Source organism: Narcine bancroftii, chromosome 4 (genome assembly GCF_036971445.1).
Source record: "Narcine bancroftii isolate sNarBan1 chromosome 4, sNarBan1.hap1, whole genome shotgun sequence".
NCBI lineage: Eukaryota > Metazoa > Chordata > Chondrichthyes > Torpediniformes > Narcinidae > Narcine > Narcine bancroftii.
Genome location: NC_091472.1, coordinates 84,267,729 through 84,290,842, shown reverse-complemented (window position 1 = coordinate 84,290,842; position 23,114 = coordinate 84,267,729). Strand labels below are relative to the sequence as shown.

Genomic DNA, 23,114 nt, shown 5'->3' with positions numbered 1-23,114 from the left:
TTTGGGAGACTAACTAACCACGGACATATTAAAAAACCCACCATCTTCAGATACCTTTCCTGTATGAATTCTATTCCTTTCTCTCAATTCCGCTATAATCGCCACATCTGTTCCCAGGACGTGGCCTTCCATTCCATCTGAGATCTCCTTCAGAAAACACAGATTCCCTTCTACTACCATTAATTCAGCTCTCACCACACATCTCCACTATTTACCATGTATCTACCCTACCTCCTCCCCCACCTGAAGTAACAAGAACAAGGTTCTGCTCATCATTACCAACCATCCCTCCACATCCAACCTATTACTCTCTGCATTTTCTGCTACCAATAGGATCCCACACTCAGATGCATCTTTCCCTCCCCCATTTGCTTTGCGTGGGGATTGCTCCCTCCAGGACTCCCTAATCCACTGCCATACAATCTCACTGACTCTCCACTCAATCCAGATCACCTAGACAACACGTACATCAGTCTGCTTTTCATTGATTGCAGCTCAGCTTTCAACATCATCCCCTCCGTACTGATCAGCAAGCTTCAAATCCTTGGCCTCTAAAACTCCCTCTGCAACTGTATCCTTGACTTCATCCCTAGACCACAGTGAGGATCGGTAATAGCATCTCCTTCTCAGTGACAATCAAACCAGACGCACATCAAGGCTGCGTGCTTAGCCCACTGCTCTACTCCCTCTACACTCATGACTGTGGCGAGGCACAATTTAAATACCATCTACTATTTTGCCAATGACATCACGGTTGTTAGTAGAATCACAGGTGGCAATGAGGAAGCAAACAGGAGTGAGGTAGTAGTAAAACAAGAAAGTCTGTGAACTCTGGTTGACTCACTGAGTGAGATAAAGCAGTTAGTTAAGTGGTGTCACAACAACAAATTTGCACTCAACATGAGCAAAATGAAGAAACTGATTGTGGACTTAAGGAAGGGGAAACCAGGAGAACATAAACGAGTCCACATTGAGGGATCAGCGATGTAAAAGCTTAAGAACTTCAAATTCTTGGGTGTATTGACTCTGAAGATTTATTCTAGAGTATTCATGTCAATGAAATCATGAAGTATTGTCAGTGGCTATAGTTTGTTAGGAGTTTGAGGAGATTTGTTATCTCACCAAAGATGCTTGCATATTTCTGCCAGTGTACCAATGGAGAGCATTTTGATTGGTTGCATCATTGTCTATAATGGAGGTGTCAATGCACAGGACAGGAAAAGGCTACATACAGAATGGCATTATGGGCATTAGTCTTCATGAAGGACAGTGGCAGTGTCTCAAGAAAGCAGCTTCTATCATCAAGGACCCCCACCACCCAGGCCATGCCCTCTTTTCCCTGCTCCAATCAGAAAGGGGATACAGGAGCCTGAAGACAAACACCTAATGTTACAAAAATGGCTTATTCCCATCCACCATCAGATTTTTGAATTAACCCCAGACTTGGCACTTTTTTCTCTTCTTTTGCATTAATTCATTTATTTATGTTTAAAATAGTGCATTTATGGACCTATAATACATAATTTTTGCACCAGTAATGCAAAATAATGCTGCTGTTAAACAACAAATTTTGTGACACATTATCATGGCAATAAACTATATTCTATTCCCTTCCAATTAATCACTCCCTTGGTATCTAACCCTGTGACCACAGGAAATGCTACACTTGCTCTTTCACAATTAATCAAGGCCCGAAACAATCCTTCCAAATGAAGCCACACATCACATGTGAATCTGTAGGGATCATTTACCGCATCAAGTGCTCCCATTGTGGACTCCTCCACATTGAGGAGACTGGATGTGGACTGGGAGAGTATTTCATTGAGCACTTTCAATCTTTCTCTGCAATGGGAAGGAAGCCCCAGTGGTCAACCATTTGCCATTGCCACCCTATATGTATGTCTATGGCCTCATGTATTGTCAAATTGAGGCCATCTGAAAATTGGAGGGACTACATCTTGTATTCCATTTTGGCAGTCTTCAACCAAACAGGAGCAATATGGACCTCCGATTTCCATCAACTGCATTCCCTGCTCTTTGTATTTCCCTCATCCCTGTCTCCATTTCTCCAGTACCCCACAACTTCCCTTCCTTTTCTCATCAGAGAGAAACTCTTTAGTTCTCTGCTGTCTCCCCATTTCTCAGCTTTTTCTCTTCTGCTCTCCTACCTGCCTACCTTTGACCTGTTCACCCACCCTCCCCCCCCCCCCAACTCAGCTTTTTATTCAAGCATCTACCCAATTTACAACACTCCTGATGAAGGGATCAGGACTGAAGAGCTGACTATCTTATATTTCCTATGGATCCTCTGACCTGCTGAGTTTTGCCAGCACTTGTGTACTGTGCGAGATCCCAGCATCTGCAGATTTTCCTATTTATCTAATTAATTGTCTGGACGATTGCAGGTCACTTTTTTTGCACTGGATTACTGTGAATATTCATCATCTATTTTATGTATATATTATCTCTTAATTGAATTTTATTAGTTTACATTTTGTTTTCCTTTATAAGTGCCTGTTTGGCTATAGCAAATATGAATTTCAGGCATATTTGTACAAATGTTTATGGCAATAAGCTACTGATCAGTTGCGGTAAACCTTCAGTGTCGCCAAGCAAAAGCATTACTATCCCACTAATGAGCAATCCAGCTTTATTTACATTTTCTAGAACAGGTAACAATCACGTAGTTTGCTTTGTCCTAAAACTCTCACTTCTGCTGGATGCTACATGACGTGGTGAGTTTCTCCAACAGTTTTGTGCACTACCAGGATTAATACACTAAGAGGCTAGAGTCTGGAAGTTGTTGGAGAGGTTATTATTAAACCTGGGAGGTGCTGGTTCCAGACTTTTGTACCTTTTATCCAAAAGGTAAAATGAGAAGAGGTTGTAACCAGGATGATGGGGCTCCTTTGTGATGTTGGCTGCCTTCTGACAGCAATGGCTCACATAGATGTTTGCAATCAGTGGGAGGTCAAAGCCAGTAATGAACTTGGCTATGTTTGCTACCTCCTGCAGCATTGCATGTTTCTGATCACTTGTATTGCCAAACCAGAAATTATGCAACCAGTCAGTATACTTTACAGAGTTCATCTGTACGTTTGATAGATATGTCAATTCTCAGACTCCTTAGAAAGTTAGATGGTTATTGTCTCCTTCACAGTTGCCTCGAAGTGCTAGCTCCAGCGAGGGCTTCTGTGATTATAGACTCAGGAACTTGAAGGTCTAACTCTCTCCACCTCCTTCCCTTCAATGTGAATGCGCATAGTCCCTTGGCCTCTGCTTTCTAAAATCAACAATAAGGTCCTTGTGACATTGAGTGCACTGAAATTATCACAGAGGCCATGGCTTTATGGAGACTGAACAAGTTGAAACTTTTTTTCCTTGAAAAGCAGAGGTGAATTGAACAAAGGTCTTCAAAAGGTTATGAGAGTATTTGAGCAGAGGACATTGAGTGTTTACTTCTGGTAATCAAAGCCACAGACCATAAATGGGGGAAAAACTTGCTGCAAACACTCAGTGGAGAGGGCATCATTTGTGCAAAGAGAAACAAAATATTTCAGGTCTGAAGCCCTTTGGCAGCTCTATTTCTCACTCTACAAATGCTAGCCTATGAGTGTTTTCAGCAGGTTTCATTTTAGATGTCCAGTATATGCAGATTTATCCTTTTAGAAGCTTTAAAAGATCAATTTGCCTCATATTTTGTTTGGAGGAAGTTTTCTTTCCCAGAGGATGCAGAGAATTTGCTTCATAGGAAAATAACATGGAAGCTTCTGAGGATTGATGGAAAAGAACAATGTATGAATGGGGTAATATGAAATAGTGAGAGGACACTCACCCGAATTCCACACAACGTTCTATCCATGGCCTCATGCACTGCCATACCAAGACTACCTCTAAATTGAAGGAACACCACCAAATATTCTGCATTCTGCAACCAGATGGCATTGACATTGACTTCTCTAGTTTATGTTCAATGCCTCTATTGTCTCCTTCCTTAACCCTTTGTCTCCTTTCTTTCAGCTCCACACCAGCTTCCCTCTCCATACAGAGAGAGCTCCGTACCCCCTCCCCATGTCTTTTCAGCTTTCTCACCTATCCTCCCACCCATAGCCTCTTACCTGTTACCCTGTGCTCCTCCTCTTGCTCTTTTTTCCCTTCTCTCTGCCCACCTTTTTATTTAGGTGGCTGCCTGTATTTGCTCATACCTTTGAAGGGCCTAGACACGAATTGTTGGTTACCCTTCCTATAGATAATGCATGACCTGCTGAGTTTCACCTCCACTTGTGTACTGCATTTGAAACAAATGTCTGGTATAGATCGTTGAGACACTACTACTTGAAAATGGTCTGAAACATTTGAGAATGCAAAGTACAGTGTGAACCAAAATGTAATGAATCCAACCAAAATCCAATGCTTATCCTGTTCTTTTGAGAATGACAATTGTGCTTCTGTAGCGACGGCTACTCTGCTTACTGAATAACTCCACAACAAAACGGGTTGAGTTCAGTGAGCAAAACTGATTTATTGTGGTCTGCCTGGCTATGCTTATACTCTCAGCCCGGACCTGGCTGAGAACCGCATCGTGTACCGGGAAGTCATCAGGGCATCACGTGGGCCTGGTGCCGAGGTTGGGAAGAAACCCCCCCATCCCCTCGACGGCGGCATTTTGGCCGGCTGCCCCGCTGCGTGCGTGACATGCAGGGCCGGTTCGCCTGCCTAATGGCGTGCCGCCACTCCTCCATGTCTATCTCAGTTTATCTTTTTCATTTTGATTCTTAAAAGATAAAATCTAATATCTTTACATTCATTTTCCTCCTGAATGTTTAACTTTTCTTCAATTCACTTGCTTCCCCATTTAATAATCTATAAAAATAAACTGACCGACTTCAACCATTCCAATTCTCCGAGTTTTCCTGTCTATCTTCTATTTATCATTTTCATTTGCAGTTTGCTGATGGAACTATGCAACTGATAATGTTTTGCACCAAAGTCCTAGATGCCCTGCCTGACTCTCTTTGAGCAGCTATAAACAAAACCAATCTTGAAGTAGTGCGTGCAAGATAAAGCTCAAGAACCAGGTTTATCACAAAATAAAGGAACAGAAGTAGGTCACTCGGCCCATCGTCTGTTTCGTAACTCTACCCTAAGGTGAACTATACTCACACCTAGTTCTAATTGCCAGCTTTTCCCTCCCATATCCCCCTGATGCCCCGACCAATTAGATACTTATCAATCTCCTGCTTAAACTCTCCTAGTCATCAGGCCTCTACTGCTGTATGCAGCAATGAGTTCCACAAATCCATACCCCTCTGACTAAAGTAGTTTTTTTTCTCATCTGTTTTAAATGGATAACTTTAATTTTAAGACTGTTCCTCTTGTCCTTAATTCACCCACAAAGGGAAACATCTTATCTACATCCACTCAAAACTCAAAATGTTTCTGAAATCCTCTCATTCTTCTATACTCCAATGAATACAATCCAAGAGCTGCCAAATGTTCCTCATGCATTCGTCCTTGTGTTCCAGGAGTCATCCTAGTAAATCTCCTCTGCACCCTCTCCAACAGCATCACATCCTTCCTAAGATAAGGGGCCCAAAACTTTACAGTATTCCATGAGGTCTCACCAGTGCCCCATAGAACCTCATCAACTCCTCTTTACTCATATACTATTCCTCTTGAAATGAACCCCAACATAGCATTCACTTTCTTTACTACTGATCCAACCTGGTCATCAACTTTTAGGTTTCCCTGCACGATAACTCCCAGATCCCTTTGCACTTCCGAGGTTTGAATTTTATCCCCATCCAAATAGTACTCTGTCTGTTTATTTCCACTGCCAGTGTAGAACCAAACACTTCTCAACATTGCATCTCATCTGCCATTTTTTTGCCCAGTCCCGTAAGCTGTCTATATCCTTCTGCAACTTTTCCGTTTCTTAAACACTTCCTGCTCCGTCATCTATCTTCATATCATCTGAAAATTTGGCCACAAAACCATTCAATCCACAATCAAAATCATTAATATAAATTGTAAACAATAGTACCCCAAGACCGATTCTTGCAGAGCACTGCTTTTTGCAGGCAACCAACCTGAACAGGATCCCTTTGTTTCCTGCCTATCAGCTAATTTTCTATCCAATCTAATATTGTCCCTGTAATTCCATGGTCTCTCAGCCTCACATAATACACCTTATCAAAAAGCTTCTGAAAATCCAAATATACAACATCCACAGCCTCTCCTTTGTCCATCTACCTGACATTTCTTCAAAAAATTCTAATAGGTTGGTCAAGCAGGATCTACTCTTAAAACAAATTCATGCTGACTTGTACCTGCATCTCTTGGTATTTCATAACCACATCCTTGAGGATCAACTCTAATACCTTCCAAACTGCCTATGTCAGACTAATAGGCCTATAGTTTCCTTTTTTTTCTTTCTCCGACCTTTCTTAAACAATAGAACCACATTTTCAACCTTCCAATCCTCTGGAATCATGCCAGAGTCTATTGACTTCAGGAAGATCATCACCAATGGGTCCTCAATCTCCAAAGCTACCTCCTTTAGAACCCATGGATGCACCTCATTCAGTCTGGGAGATTGATAAAGCTTTAATCCATTCATCTTGCCTAGCACTATTTCTCTAATAATCTTAACTGCATCCAATTCTACTCCCTGAAACCTGTGTCAGGTATATTGCTGAAGTCTCCCACAGTGAAAACATTGCTCAAGTTCCTCTGCATCTCTAATTCCACCAGAAGTTTTCAGTCTCATGTCTACATGTCTCTCTTCTACTCTACATATTTTTTAAAAACTCAGCATATTTTTATATTGTTTGCCAATCTCCTTTCATAATTCATCTTTTTACCTCCCCCCCATGACTTTGTCTCTTTCCATAAATTTCTAAAAAAAGTCCCTGTCCTGTTTTTCCACTAAATTTTCCTTTGTATCATCTCCCCTCTCCCCCCCCACCCCCCCCCCCGCCCACTTGCTTTTATCTTCACCTTCATCTCCTTTGTTAGTCACATTGGTGCCAGCTTTCCATTGACAAATTTCCTTTACCTTGGAATATATGTATATCCTGCATAGTTTTTATTACTTGTAAAAATAGCTTCCTATTCCAATCTGCCACCATTTCAACTAGTTTGCTTTTCCAGTCAACTTAAGCCAGTTCCTTTCTCATGCCACTGTAATTTCCTTTACACTGAACAACATCTTTTCCTTTTCAAATTTGAAACTGATTTCAACCATGATTGCTACTTCCTAGAGGCTCTAATACCTTTAATTCCCTAATGACCTCAGAGTCATTGCACATCACCCAAACCAGAACTGCAGATCCCCTGGTGGGATCAGCAAGCCATCCCTTAAGCTTTCTACAATCTCTCTCTCCTGGGATCCAGTAATTTTCTGACCTTCCCAATCCCTTGTCATGATAAAATCCCCCATAATTATTTTGAGATTATACTTGTGACATTCTCCCTCTTTGTCCAGCTTTAACTCAATCCACTTCCTGACTGCTAATATGGTCATTTTATCATTGTCCATTTCTTAATTCAATCCATAATTATTCTAACCCTGCTGACCCCATGTCCCTTCTTTCTATTCATTTAATGTCATTACTTACAATCAGAGCCACACCTCCACCTCTGCCCACCTGTTTATCTTTTCTATACACTGTGTACACTTGGATATTGAGCTCCCAATCACATGCCACATTGAGCCATGTTTAAGTAGTGGCCACAATATCATATTTTCCCAGTTGAATCTGTGCAACCAGGTCATCTACTTTCTAATGCCACATGCATTTAAGTACAGTTCCCTTAGACCCACTACTGATATCACTTTTACTGTATTCCCTTTGAACAGCATTTTCTCTTGTCTGCTCACCTGCCCTTTGTCATCATTGACTCTTCTCCATATTCCTCTTTCTCAGTCTTGGCTCCCTGTCTCCATACTATCCTAATTTGTTCACTTATTTTGATTCCCACCCTATGCCAAACTAGTTTAAACTCTCCCCGACAGCCTTGGCAAACCCTCCTGCCAGGATATTGGTCCCCTTCCAGTCCAGCTGCAGCCCACCCCTTTTGTAGAGATCTGACCTTCCCCAAAAATGATCCCTCTGATCTAGGAATCTGAGGTCCAACTCCCTGCACCAACTCTTCAGCCACACATTCATCAGCCATAACTTCCTATTTGTACCCTGTCTAGCATGTGACACAGAGAGCAATCCTGAGATTACCACCCTTGAGGACCTTCCTAACTCCCTAAATTCTCTCTTAAGGACCACATCTCTACTCCTATCAATGGCATGTGGTACACAACATCTGGTTGCTCCCTCTCCCCTTCCAGAATGCTGTGGAGTCAATCCAAGACATCCTTAACCCTGGCACTTGGGAAGTGACATACCAACCTGGAGTCTCACAATATTCCATCAAACTTCTTGTATGCCTTCCTAACCAACAAGTCCCCATTACTAAGGCTTTCCTCTTAGCCCTTCCCTTCTGAGCCAAGGTACCAGCCTTAGTGCCAGAGACTTGACTTGTCCTTGGTAGATCATTCCCACCAACAGTATAACCTTATAACCATATAACAGTTTATGGCATGGAAACAGGCCATTTCGGCCTTTCAAGTCCACGCCAGTTCACTCGACTAGATCCACCCACCTATTCTCCATCCATAACCCTCCAACCCCCTCCTATCTATGTATATATCCAGCCTCCTGACAAATGAGAGAATTGACTCTGCCTCAACTATTTCCTCTGGAAGAAACAGTATACCTATTGTCAGTGGGAACATCCACAGGGGTACTCTGCACTGTGTCTTCCTTTTTCCTCTCCAGATAGTCACCTAGCTATCTGTGTCATGTCTATTTGGGGCAACTACCTCCCTCTCTGCTCTATTACTGCTTCAGCCTCCTGGATAATCTGCAAATCATCCAATTCCAGCTCTAGTTGCTGAACTCTGTGTAGCCAGAGCTGAATGCACTTTCTACAGATGTAGTTGTCTGGGATAAGTATATCATCCCAGATCTCCCACATCTGGAGCAATCTACAGCCTTAGATGACTCCATAAACTTGTTATGGGTTATATTATATATATAAATATGTCTTTAAAATATAGACTGTAGAGATTCAGTTTAGGTCACTTTACAATAGATACTTACACTTCACATATCATTTAAAATGCAAGAGCTTTGGCTGAAGCTAGACATTCAGGCAACAGTGATTTTGCAAAGATAATGAAACTGCTTTGGAAAGAATTTTAAAAGCAGGTGCAAATGAAACAGTCCAGGGTCAAAGTGCTGATAATATCTTTCAAGGATTGGGTTAAGGAGCCTTGGGGAGGTATTCTGGTTTTTACAAAGAGAGAGATCAGTTCTGCATTAGCTTTTGGAGGCTGCAAAATGGCAAGCTGGCAGGCTTGTTGTAAACCCCATTTTGAAGACAAGTTGTGAGTTCTGAGTTCAGCCTGTTCAAAACCCTTGTAGTCTTTACAAGAAATGGCTGGTTAGAGCATTTCTTCTGAAATAAGGGAAACAAGAGAAACTTTGTGGTGATCTGGAAGAGATCAATATTTGGAAAACCCTGATGGGACAAATTTCTTCTGCAAGACACTGAAATGACTGATCATAAGGGATCAGTTTATGTGTGTCCAACAAACAACAAATCTTCCTCTGAGACCAACTAGAATCTTCCTGAGCAGTAACCATTTACCATTTAACTTAAAGCACCAGAGCCTGGTGAAAATTCATAAACATTAAATTCTGTGCATAGTATAAGAATTGCCTAATACCAGTGAACTTCGAGGAGTGAACTATTAAATCAAAGAACTTCATATACACATGCATTTAGAATTAGAAGGAGGTTAAGTTAATAGTAATGTTAAAGTTTGATCCTGTTTTTATGTTTAAAGAAAATTAAAAGCAACTTTTGTTTAAGTAACCATTTGTCTTGGTGAACTTCTATTGCTGCTGGGTTTTGGAGTCCTCTGGGCTCATAACACTTTAATGATAAACTTCCTTATCTGGTATTACTGTCTCAGTTTCAAGCAAGCCAGTCTCCTCAGGTACTTAAGAAGACAAGCACAATTTCAACATCTCCAGCCACTACTAAGGCTATTTCTCCTTTTATGTCACAATTTCTCACACCTGTATTCAATTATCCAATCACAGCCTCAACACTTAACAGCAATAATCACTTAACTGTTTAACTCTTAATGGTTCCAAAACCAGCAGAAAAGGTAAGCTTCCCTACCTTTTTAAATCTAGTGACTGACTGTGCCTGCGCAGTAGTTCCCTACCCGACCTTAACCTCTACAATTTAAAATAAAAATTAAAAAACACTTCACTACTTAGAGTTTTCCCAGCAATTGTCCCCTCGTTCTCCTGGCTTCACACCAACGTATACCAGCAAACTCCAGTCCATGGCTTTGAAATTCCTCGTGTGTTTCTTATCTGTATAATTTGATTGAAGGAGTGGTTTATAGCAAGCGTTTATTTGTCCATTCATGAAGGCGATCCATTTATAGCCTGTATCCTCCACAAAACAATTTTAGTTTAATCTAGATAACCATGCGGTATACTCTGAGATGGTTAAAGATAAATTAAATTGTCCTTGCATCATTCTGCTTTTATGGCTAAAGAATAGAGCTAAGGGTGTTTCTAATGCAGACAAATTTAAGTTTACTTGCAGAATCTAATTCAAAATCCAAGAAATTGTGCATCAGTAACAGGAGAACAAAGCATATTTTAGCGTACAAGTCAACCATCAGATAAGTCGGGTCCCCATTTTCAACCTCATTTTCATGGTTTTATCATATATCAGACGTATTATTCAACCCCCCCCCCCCCACCACAAAAATTGCATTGACGTTGGGTGTTATCATGGAGCCTCCAGCAAAACAACGAAAGTATGAAGCGAGTTTTAAGTTAAAAGTCATAGAAGTGGCCAAGGAATCCAGCAACTGCGCTACTGTGAGAAAATTTGTTATAGATTGGGTTCTTTTTTGGTGTTTATGCGCTGAATCAACATCAAGCGTTTCTTTTTAGTTGAATTTAAGGTCTCATATTTGTATCTGGCATACAAGTCGACTCCTGATTTTTGATTGCTTTTTGATGGTTTTGACTTATATGCTGAAATATATGGTACTTTAAAAAATTCTGATGAAGGGTCATAACCTGAAGTATTAAATCCTTATTTCTTTTCACAGATGCTACCTGACCTGCTGCATATTTCTGCCATTTATGTTTGTATTACAAGTTTCCAGATTCTGTTGTTTTTTTGATTTTCATAATATGATATGCTGTATGCAATGGCTGAAGTGTAAACCAAACATAGTGAACAAAATTATGAACGTAAAGCAGCATTGCAATAATAAGTGTATTAGGCTTGGAAATTAGAAATGCACCACCCATTTTGGAATAAATCTAACACCATCTTGTGAACCAACACATTAATGTCATATTTTTTGGTAATCGCTCAGAATTGAGAATAATGATAATGAATTTGCACTGAAATTCCAACTTCCTGTAGTTAAACAGGTGCTTTATTTTTAAAAAAATGATAATAATATGCATTAAATTAAATTGGAAAAGAGATAATAAACACAAAAGATTGATAGATGCTCACAGTTAATATTGTGCGACAATAAAAGTCATATTACAATATAGTGCATATAGTCCACTGATGGTATTGGAGCAGTTCAAGAGCCTGATACCCATTGGAAAGAAACTGTTCTTGAACAAACAGGTGCTGGTTTACACGGTTCTGTTCCTTCTGTCTGAGGTAACATTAAGAAGATGACTTCATTTTATGGAGCACGAATAAAAGCTCTGACAACTGGAGGGAGGACAAACGCTTTTATTAGCTTAAAACTGTGGGTAGGTTTTCTCAGTAGTCTTCGGAAGGGTTCTGGATTTAGGCGGGAAACCAAGGTTATATGTGAGCAGATGGGGGCGGAGCCAGCCATCAGCGCAACACACCACCAGTGAATCCTAGTTCACTGCATTCACCCCTTACTGCAGGATTTAGGGTCTGTGAATGAAGACAGAGAACATGGGTTCAGAAAAAAATTGAAAAATATACAGTTATTTACAAATTTACAGATTTAAGCGGTCCGGGGATCTGCAGATCCTGGTGGAGCACCTTAGAACTGGGGGGTCTTGGATTCCTTGCGTCTCCTGGTCCCCTTGTGAGAGAGGAGAGGCGGGCTGGGTCTCCGGCTCAACGGTGGAGGAGGATGCACTTTCCTCCTTAACTGGATCTCCCGAAGCCCTGACTGGAGGTGGTTAGAATGAGCTCCGTGGCTCACAGGACACCTGAGGCAACAGACCTTCTGTTCCGGTGGGAGGCAGGTGTCCTCCCTTCCATCTGGGTTCTCCACATAGGCTTATCTGGGATTGGCGTGGAGCAGTTTCACTCTTTCCACCAGGGGGTCGGTCTTGCATCTTCTCGTGTGCTTCCTGAGAAGGACTGGGTCAGGAGTATTGAGCCAGGTTGGGAGTGTAGCTCCTGATGCAGACCTTTCAAAATTAAATAGGAGGTCGTTAGGAGTAGAGTTGGTCGTGGTATATCGTAGTGACAGGATGGAGTGGAGTGCCCAGGAGAGGACTTCCTGCCAGCATGAGTCTGGAAGGCCTTTTGACTTCAGGGCTAGTTTGACAGCCTTCCATCATGGCATTCTCCTTTCAACCTTTCCGTTCCCCTGGGGGTTGTAGCTAGTAATCCTGCTAGATGCGATGTCCCTCACCACCAGGTACTGACATAGCTCATCACTCATAAAGGATGAGCCCTGGTCTCTATGAATATAGCTGGGATACTCAAACAGGGTGAAAATGGAATCTAAGGCCTTTATGACTGATGAGGTAGACGTGTCTGGACATGGAATGGCTATTGGGAAGTGGGACTACTCATCAATGATAGAGAGGAAGAAAGAGTTCCTATTCGTGGAAGGGTGAGGTCCCTTAAAATCGACACTGAGCTATTCGAAGGTCCTGGATGACTTGATCAGTTGCGTCTTTGTGGGGCGGTAGAAGTGCGGCTTGCACTCCGCGCAGACCTGGCAAGACCTGGTCATGTCCTTGACATCTTCCGTGGAAGATTGGGCACCTTGACAAAATGAGCCATTCGGCTGAGCCCTGGGTGGCAGAGCTCATTATGCAGAGACTGCAGTTGGCCGATGTGTGCAGAGGCACAGCTTCCTCTGGATAAGGCATCTGGAGGGTCATTAAGGGCTCCTGGCCGATAGGCAATGTCATAATTGTAGGGGGAGAGCTCCATCCTCCATCTAGTAATCTTGTCATTCTTGATTTTTTCCCCTCTTGACATTATTAAACATGAATGCAACAGAGCACTGGTCAGTGAGGAGCGTAAATTTCCTACCAGCCAGGTAATGTCTCCAGTGCCTCATGGCTTCTACAATGGCTTGAGCCTCCTTTTCCACAGATGGAATCCAGAGCTCGTAATGTCTGAGAAAAAAATGCAACCGACCTGGCAGCCTGGTTGAGGGTAGCAGCCAGGGCTATGTCCGAACCATCGCTTTCCACTTGGAAAGGTACATTCTCATCTACCACGTGCATGGCGGCTTTCACAATGTGATTCCGGAGGTAGTTAAAAGCCATTTGGGCATCAGCCAAGAGGGGGAAAATAGTGGCTTTTAAGAGAGAGCAAATCTTATCAGCGTATTGAGGGATCCATTGGGCATCATATGAGAAACAACCCCAGGCATCTCCTCAAAGCCTTTGTGGTCCTGGGGATGGGGATCTCTAACAGGGGGTGCAACCTATCGGGATTAGGGCCAATTATGCCATTCTTCATCTCATAGCAAAAGATAGCCAAAGCACTTCTCAGAGTTATAAGTGAGGTTTAGGGCTTTCGCCGAGTGGAGAAAACTCTGGAGGTTGGCATCATGGTCTTCCAAGGTGTGGCCACAGATGGTGACGTTATCAAGGTAGGGGAAGGGAGCCTTCAATCCACACTCGTCCACCATTCTGTCCATTTGCCTCTGGAAGATATAAACCCCCATTAGTGATATCAAAAGGTACCCTCTGGAATTGATAGAGACGACCATTAGCCTCAAATGCCATATATGGACGGTCCTTGGAACTGATTGGCGGCTGGTGATAAACAGCGTTCAGGTCAATGGTCAAATAGACACGGTACTGTGCAATATCATAAATCATGTCCAAAATTTCAGGGAGGGGGTATGCGTCCAGGAGTGTGTACCGATTAATAGTTTGGCAATAGACAATTACAAGCCTGGACTTGTTTTCCCCTTTTACCACTACCACTTGCGCTCTCCACATGCTGGTGCTAGGTTTGATGATATCTTTGTTGAGCAGACATTGTCTCAGACTTTATGAAATTTCGGTCTGCTGTGCTGTACCTCCTGCTCTTGGTAGCAATAGGTTTGCAGTCCTTGACAGGTTCAGGAAGAGAGGGGGGGGGTCAATATTCAGTGTGGAGAGGCTGCATGTGGATTCTGATTTTAGAGGCCCTACATTCCGAACCATTACAAGGGGGAGGGGACCAGAATACTCCAAGGTCACACTTTTAAGGTGACAAAGGAAGTCCAGACCCAACAACACCAGAGCACACAATTCATCAAGTATATACAAGTGAAATTTAAAAAATTCCCCCCTTCAAATGACAAATGCACTATACAATGTTGTTGAATATGTGTAGAATGCGAATGAGATCCAAGGAATATGCGATAATTGGAAGGATATATCTTTAGGTTGTATTCCTGCACAGTCCTTGAGTGTATGAAGCTTTCAGTAGAGCCTGTATCAATTAGGCATTTAGTGGAATGTCAGTTTACCTTCACAGTCACTATGAAGTTGCTGAGCTGGTGAGATATGTCCTGATCTAGGACCATTGAGGCTAGGACCCCGGAGACTCCATATTCCTCACACGAATGGCCCTCATCAATCTGGGTTTCCCTGCATGGGTAAGATGGCGTCGACCTTGTGGCGCAGCAAGATGGCTGCCCTCCTTCCTCCTCTGACGATGATGGTGCTGAGTTTGAATTTGAGTCATGACAAGTTGGCCACTGAGTCTTTTCATGCCGTTTCCTCACTGCCACCCTCCATCAGTGTGTAGCGCACCAAGTGGGTTCGGGTGAATTCGGGGCAGACGACTTGGGGCTGGAATCGGATCCGGGAGCGGTGCAGGCCACGGACTTCCCCAGGCTTCCTCTCACATGGCAAACCCTCTCCCAATGCCATTTCTTGCCACAGCTGGAACATACTGAGTCTTTAGCCGGGCAATGAGATCGGGGGTGCTGGCTCTTGCTGCAGAAAAAGCACTCCCTAGCACAGGAACTCTCCCTTGCACGGGAAGCAGCAGCTGTTAGCTGCGGTAGCCAGATCCTTCTTACCCAACTCGAGTAGTCGCTGCCTCATGTACCTCGAGCGGACCTCCATGACTAGAGTGTCCCGGATCTGTTCTTCTTCACAAACATGGCCCGTAGCCACTTCATACCTGAACATCTTGGCAAATGTCCACAGATCCAGCAGGTAGTCATCGATGGTTTCTCTAGACCATTGGTAACGTAGAGTGAGTCATTGCCTCGCTAGGACCTCGTTTTTCAACTTCAGGTACTGAGCCTTCAACACCTGAAAGGCAGCATCATATGTAGTGCAGTTCCTGATGACTGCGTACCCCTTTGATCCTACCCTCGAAACGAGAGTGTACCTCCTACGTTCATCAGTGTGGGAGATGTCTCTGGTCGTGTTCAGGTAGGCCTCGAAGCAGTCTAGCCAGTATGTGAGGGACAGAGGGTCTATCAGCAGCGTGCCTGGCTTGAGTAGCACTTCCATCATTTAGGGAATAAGCTAATGTTACGAGCCCAGAGGATCCATAAACCCAGCAGCAATAGATATTCACCAAGACAAATGGTTACTTCAACAAAAGTTGCTTTTAATTATCTTTAAACATGAATACAAAATCACAATTTAACTTATCGCTCTTGACTTAACCCACTTCTAATTCTAAGCGCATGTGTATGTAAGTTCAGAAAAGTTCTTTGGCTCACAGTCCAATCTCACTTCTCATTCCTCCAAATTCACTGGTTGCAGGCAATTCTTATACTGTGCACAGAATTTAACATTTATAAAGTTCACCAGGCTTTAGTGCTTGAAAGGTAAATGGTTACCGCTCAGGAAGGTTCTTGTCTGTTTTCAGAGAGATTTGTTGTTCCTTTTTAATCAGCCACCTCTTTTGCTTCCCTTTCTCTTATTATTGGGAATGGCAGGCAATGCTAATGGTGACTCTTTGTCTTTAAGGCAGTAAAAAGTTGAAATACATTGTGTATGTTATCATTTTTATATTATTAAATGACAATTTAAAAAAAGGAATCTTCATTTATCTTTCCAATGGATTTGGAAAATTTTGTTGAAACAGGTTTGGTATTTTTCCTGTGCCTTCAGATGTCTTTGGGTAGTCGAGAACCTTATGGATATCATAGTACACTTGTTGACCTGCTGAGTTTCTCCAGCATTTTGTTTTTACTTCAATTACTGTGTCTCCAGACTTCCGTGTTTTACTCCTGGATCTGATTATTCGTGAGTTTGGACCAAATTTCAGTTCTTAATCTTTAAATACTCTTTATCTCAATCACCCAAAGATTCTGCTGCCACTTTGAAATTGTGGTAAATTTCATCATTAAGGTCTGCTTTCACTGAGATGTGGCTGGACAGCCAGGGGAAGCAGTTGATATTTTTCATGGACTTGCCATGAACCTTCATTCAGGTTAGATCACCTGGACCACATGTCAGACTGTTCTTTATCGACTACAGGCTGAAATTCAACACCATCAAGCTAGCTAAACTTTTGACAAGCCTAGGAGCCTGTTCATCATTCTGCAACTGGATTGGTAGGACCCCAATCAGTGCAAATCGGCAACATCACCTCCTCTCTGCAGATGATCAACACAGGGTCATCTCAAGACTGTGTGCTTCATCCCCTACTCTACTCCAAGTTCATTCATGAGCTCCAGCTCAATCTACAAATTTACTGATGGCACCAATGTTATTGGCTGACTTACTGGAAATTATAATTCAGAATACAGGACAGAGATTGAGGATTTGTTTGGGTGATGCCAGAACAACTGTCACCAAGACCAAGGAGCATATTGTTGGTTTTGGGAAGGAGAGGCTGAGGGAACAAGTAGCCGTTTGCATTGATGGGATGGAAATGGAGAGGGTGAGAACCTTCAAATCCGTATCTCAGTGGACCTCACCTGGAGCACATTGAGGCAACCATGAAGTAGGCACATGAATACCTCTACTTTCTAAGGAATCTTCAGAGATTTGGCATGTTGTCAAATATTCTATCAAACTTCTGCAAGTGCACTGTGCAAAGTATACTGGGTGGTGGCATCACAGCCTGGCTTGGCAATGCAAGTGCCCAAGAATGCAGAAAGCGACAGAAGGTTAAAAGCAGAGCCAGGACCATACATTGAAGACATCTTTGTGAGGCACTGCCTCAAGAAGGCAACCAGCATCATAAAAGACCCCATTGTCATGGTCACAACATCTTCTCACTGCTACCTTCAAGCAGAAGGTATAGAAACCTGATGAGCAGTACCTGTATATTCAAGAACAGTTTATTCCCAGTGGGAATCAGACCCTTGAAACTCCCCTTGTTATACTAATCAAGAACTGCTACAACACCACAAAAGGAATGTCTGCACTATTTATTTTCTTTTTTAAATTCCATTAGGTATATTATTGTGGTTGTTTTTTCTTGTTTTTGTAAATTTTTTTTACATAATATTTGTTCAGTTGCAACAAGTCAGAATTTTGGTGCATATGTACATTATACAATATTAAACTAATTGTCAGCATCACCAGTGAAGGGTAGTGGTTGAAGAAAAGGTAGGACATTCTATTTTGTGAGCTTAGAGGATGATATTCACTCTCTTGAACGCTTCAGTAAGGGTTTTAATGCACGAATTTACCTTTTAGGCAGAGGATGGAAAAGGCAGATCATGCAGTCTGTTTATGTAGCCCAGAGCAAAAGGGGATGGGATGTGTAGCACAGCAGCAGCTGCCCTATGACATCCCCGCTGCTTGACAGCACCACCCCCCCCCCCCCCAATGCTGTTACTTGACAGTCCTGTCACTCTGCTGCCTGACAGACCCCCAATGTGCCGCTGCCTGACAGGCCCCATCAGGAGTGGGCAGCATGAGGAGTGGCAGGGGAGCGGCTTGAGAGAGCGGGGCAGCGTGAGAGAGTGGAGCGGCGTGAGCGAGTGGGCGGTGTGAGGGAGTGGGACAGGGGAGCAGTGTGAGGGAGCGGGTGGCATGAGGGAGCGGGAAGGGGGAGTGGCATGAGGGAGAAGGATGGCATGAGAGAGCAGAGCAGCGTGAGGGAGCGGGTTAGTGAGTGAACACAGCCTGACAGCTCCACTGCCAGCTTTGAGACAGCACAGTGTGATGTCAATCATCTTACCTTCCTGTTCAGAGCCATTTTCAGTGACAATCCTTTTATGCAGGAGGTGAAACGACTTCACTCCACTCTCTAAGTGTACCCCACTAGGCAGATGGAAGATGGAGTGAATTCAAGCAGTCAGTCCATATTTGGACCTTTTATGGAGCTAGGTGCAGCAATGTGAAGATGAAGAATCTCTATCTTTACATTTGGTTTTTTTCCTCTCCAGAAGGACCTACTGTTAACAGTGATGAAGTCTTGGAGCTCAGTCGCTGAGTACATGTAAATGCAAGTGTCATCAATGCTTAACAATGTGACTTGTGAGATCTGGGAAAGCTTGGGTCTGTAGCATAGTCACCAAAGTTTGAATAGTTTGTTGTTAGTTCAGAAGATTAGTTCCAGTCCCCCCAAAGATTTGTAGAATAACAAACCGATGAGAAATCCTTTCTTATTTAATGCTTGCTCTCACCAGTATCATGATGTTAGACAGTGTATCGACAACCAAGCCATACTTCATGAAACCTAGTGTCAAGCAAGACTGAATTACTGCCCATTACTTCTCCTACTTGCATGATACAATGTTAATCTAATAACCTAAAGAGGAACCAAGAATTTGTATAGAGAGCAATTGTAGAAATGAAAAAAAATGTAATTGATATTCATTGAAATAAAACAAGAGCATTGTTTGATTTGTGACCCTGTTCATTCCAGTCTCTACTTAGTTACAACCTGGAAGTGCAGAATTAGCTATCAATTATTCCTTTCTTCTCCATGCGGCGCTTTGTTGCCCTTCTCAGCCACTTGTTCTGCACCCGCAAAGCGATAAGGAAGCTGTCAGTGCCCGGGACTCTTTCGAAGTCCTGTTCACCATCGTCATCCTCAGGAATCATGGTCCTGATACCTGGTTTCCATGAACCTGTCACCAGCAGTCTGGTGTGAGGCCTTTATCTACTCTCATTGCTGGTCTGCTGCTGTAGTTTCCTACCCTGCAGGTCCTCTCCCAAGCTTCTCCTTGTCAGCAGGAGGTATTTTCCCACTCTAGTTCACTGTACCAGTCAGCTGATCTGTTGGACCCTGCAAACTTTGAGACACTTTCCATATCTTTCCTATTTCCCAATTTCAAAATATGTCATCTTCTAAGAAGCGTAAGCTTCGATATTCCGAATTACAATCTTATCACTCCAATAAACCAAACTTCTTCATTGCAGCTTCATGTAGCCTTTAATTAGATGATATAAACATATAATATTTGCATAACTTTGCATTGAGATTTTCATAACGATGAATTAACAAAGCATTCGATTATATTTAAAGATGACGGTATAAGAAATGATTAAAACTAATAAGATGATGAGATGAATTCAAAGAAAAGTATTTCGATGCTTACATCTCCTCCATGGTTCTTTGAAGAATGAATGCAAGCTCCTCGTTTGCCCAGATATTACAGCATATGACATCATAGTAACTATGACACCACTACAAAAACAATTTATCCTTAAAGGGATGGTCATAAAATTAACTACAAATCAACAACATAAGGTTTTAACCTTTACACTGGGCTATTGAGATTGGGCGCTGCCATTTTGGGGTGGGCTCCATGGACAGAGATGCACTGGAAAACCATGTCTGCATTACCCCACTCTTCCCAGGTCTAAACCAGCACTGCCATTACACCAACTATAGCAACATTGGCATATTTCCCCTTTGACTTTCGCCCACTAAAGAACTTCCAATTTTATGGCATCAGTTTCTGGGGTCTCCTGGAGCTGAACCTACTCCTTCGACCTAGAAACTCCCCTCGATGTTATTGCTTTGAGTCATTGCTTCCTTGCAAAAAACAGCACATGATCATTTTAAGCCAAATGAGGCAGGAATTAGGTTTTAGTGACCCTTTAGCAATTGTGTGGCCTTTGTGGACCTGCCTTGTCACTGTGAAGAAGTATCTAAAAATTAAAAGAAACAAACTGATTGTTTTGGAAAGATGGCAGGAAAAGAGTTAGAAGTGGATCCAAATCAAAATACTTGAGATGCTGGAAATCTGAAATGAAAGTGTAGAAATATCATCAACCTGAAAGGTTAATTTTGTTTATCTCTCCACGCATACTCCCTAATCTGCTCAGTATTTCCCTTTTTAAATTGGAACGGGATCTTGATTCTTCCAACTTTTTCTCATGCAGTTTTCTTCAGGCTGACTTCCAGGCCAAACATTTTGCTACTACTACCATTTCATCTGATGCAAGGATCAACAAAGAGATAGACAACAGACTCGCCAAGGCAAATAGCGCCTTTGGAAGACTACACAAAAGAGTCTGAAAAAACAATCACCTGTTGAAACACACAAAGATCAGCGTGTACAGAGCCGTTGTCATACCCACGCTCCTGTTCGGCTCCGAATCATGGGTCCTCTACCGGCATCACCTACGGCTCCTAGAATGCTTCCATCAGCACTGTCTCCGCTCCATCCTCAACATTCATTGGAATGACTTCATCACCAACATCAAAGTACTCGAGCTGGCAGAGTCCCAAGCATCGAATCCACGCTGCTGAAGACCCAACTGCGCTGGGTGGGTCACATCTCCAGAATGGAGGATCATCGCCTTCCCAAGATCGTGTTATATGGCGAGCTCTCCACTGGCCACCGAGACAGAGGTGCACCAAAGAAGAGGTACAAGGACTGCTTAAAGAAATCACATTGACCACCGCCAGTGGGCTGATATCGCCTCCAACCATGCATCTTAGCTCCTCACAGTTCGGCGGGCTGCAACCTCCTTTGAAGAAGACCGCAGAGCCCACCTCACTGACAAAAGACAAAGGAGGAAAAACCCAACACCCAACCTCAAGCAACCAATTTTCCCTTGCAACCACTGCAACCGTGCCTGCCTGTCCTGCATTGGACTTGTCAGTCACCAACGAGCCTGCAGCAGACGTGGACATACCCTGGCATAAATCTTCGTCCGTGAAACTACTAGATTGTTGTAAAATCCATTCTGGTTCACTATGTGTTTATCTGCCTGGTTTAAATGCAAGTTTAATTCTTGGCTGTCTCCTCAGTTTAAAATCAACTGGGTATGGACAATAAATGTCAGCAATGCTATTGTAATCTACATCCAGAAAATGAATAATGAGAACAAAAATGACATAACCCTCTCATTCTACAATATGCTTCAATGAATCACAAAATCATACAGCACAGGAGTTGTGGAAAACCCATGTCAAAACAGCTAGTAAAAATGCCAAAATACTGGAGGAACTCAGCAGGTCTTGCAGCGTCCATTGCAGGTAAAGATATATTACTAGTGTTTCAGGCCTAAAATCTTCTCTGGGGTGTGAGTGAAAAGCAGGAAGGCACCTGAATGAAAGGCTGTGGGGAAGGAACGAAAGGGCAGGGGGAGATGCACAGGCCAACAGGCAAAAGGTAATAATTGGACAAGGATAAAAAGATAGGGGAGAGGAAAGGTGAGAATTGATTGGGGGGAGGAGGTGGCTCTCTGAATGCTGAACTGGAGGAAAGAAGACAGAGGGAAAAGGAAAGTGAGAGAGAGAGAGAGAGAGAGAGAAAGAGAGAGAGAGAGAGAGAGAGAGAGAGAGAGAGGAAAGGAGAAATAGGGAGAGATGTAGTGGTGGGGGGGTGCAGGGTGCAGGGGGGCTAACAGAAATTAGAGAACTTATCGTTAATGCCATCCGGTCGGAGGTTACCCAGACAGAATATGAGATGCTGTTCCTCTAATTTGCAGGTAGCCTCAGTGTGGCAGTGTATGAGAATGTGGAAAGACATGGCAGCAAGGAAATAGGGTGGGAGATTGAAATGGATTGTCACTGCAAGATCCCTGCTTTTGTGGCATTGTTCTGAACCCCACTATTGTAGCATTATCTCTTAAAAAATAGCTTTTCATTTTCTTGCTCTTTCTCAATAAATACATGAAATTACCCCTGCAGGTATTTATTCAGTTCCCTTATTGGCGATACTGTTTGCACCACTATTTCAAATAATGCATCTTAGGTTGTTAAGAAAAATTTCATGATCTGAAGCGTTCATAAATTTGTGCCTTTCTGTTAATTTTAATCAATGATGTTGAGTTAGTTGTGAGAGATAAACCTTCAGCGCAGTATTCATCTTTGACAGCATGTAAAGTTATGATTCAGAATACTTCTGCTGATATAGTTTTTGGTGATGATCCACTTCTGAATCTCTTTCTCTTCACTGTGGTCCATTTTAAAATATCTTCATAGACTATCTTTTAATTCTGATGCAAATGTTATCGATTTCAGCCTATCCTATTGTTCTAATCTTTTGCACACCATTGATTTTAAGTCATAGGGCAAGCAACCATTGGATCCAGTAGTGTCGATTTCGAGTGCTCTTACTCTAAATTCCTGAGCCTCTCCACACCTCCATAATTGTTATGACCAATTTTGTTTTGTTTCCTGTGTTCATTTTTCTTCATATAGATTTGTTTCTTATTTTGTTTGATCAAGGTTCTCACTGAAATGTTTTGCTGCACTTTTAAGTACAGTAAAATGCTGATAATCTTTGATCCATCCATTCTAAAGTTCCAAATGGCCCACCACATAATGTGTTCAGCATTTCCTACCAATCACCAGGGCTCTTCAGCACTCCCTTCTGACTCATCAAGCTCCGATTCCTGCATTCCACTAATCAGAGCATGAGTTCATGCTTTCCATTTACT

General features: G+C 42.6%; 1 protein-coding gene and 1 long non-coding RNA gene across 5 annotated transcripts in view; one reads left to right on the top strand and one right to left on the bottom strand.

Moving 5' to 3' along the window:
* macrod2 (mono-ADP ribosylhydrolase 2) overlaps positions 1 to 23,114 on the top strand; it is a 1,543,249-nt gene that overhangs the window by 524,280 nt on the left and 995,855 nt on the right. The gene's annotated exons all lie outside the window — the stretch shown is intronic.
* The window catches only part of LOC138760769 (uncharacterized), a 64,808-nt gene that overhangs the window by 6,561 nt on the left and 35,133 nt on the right, over positions 1 to 23,114 (bottom strand). The window lies entirely within an intron of this gene.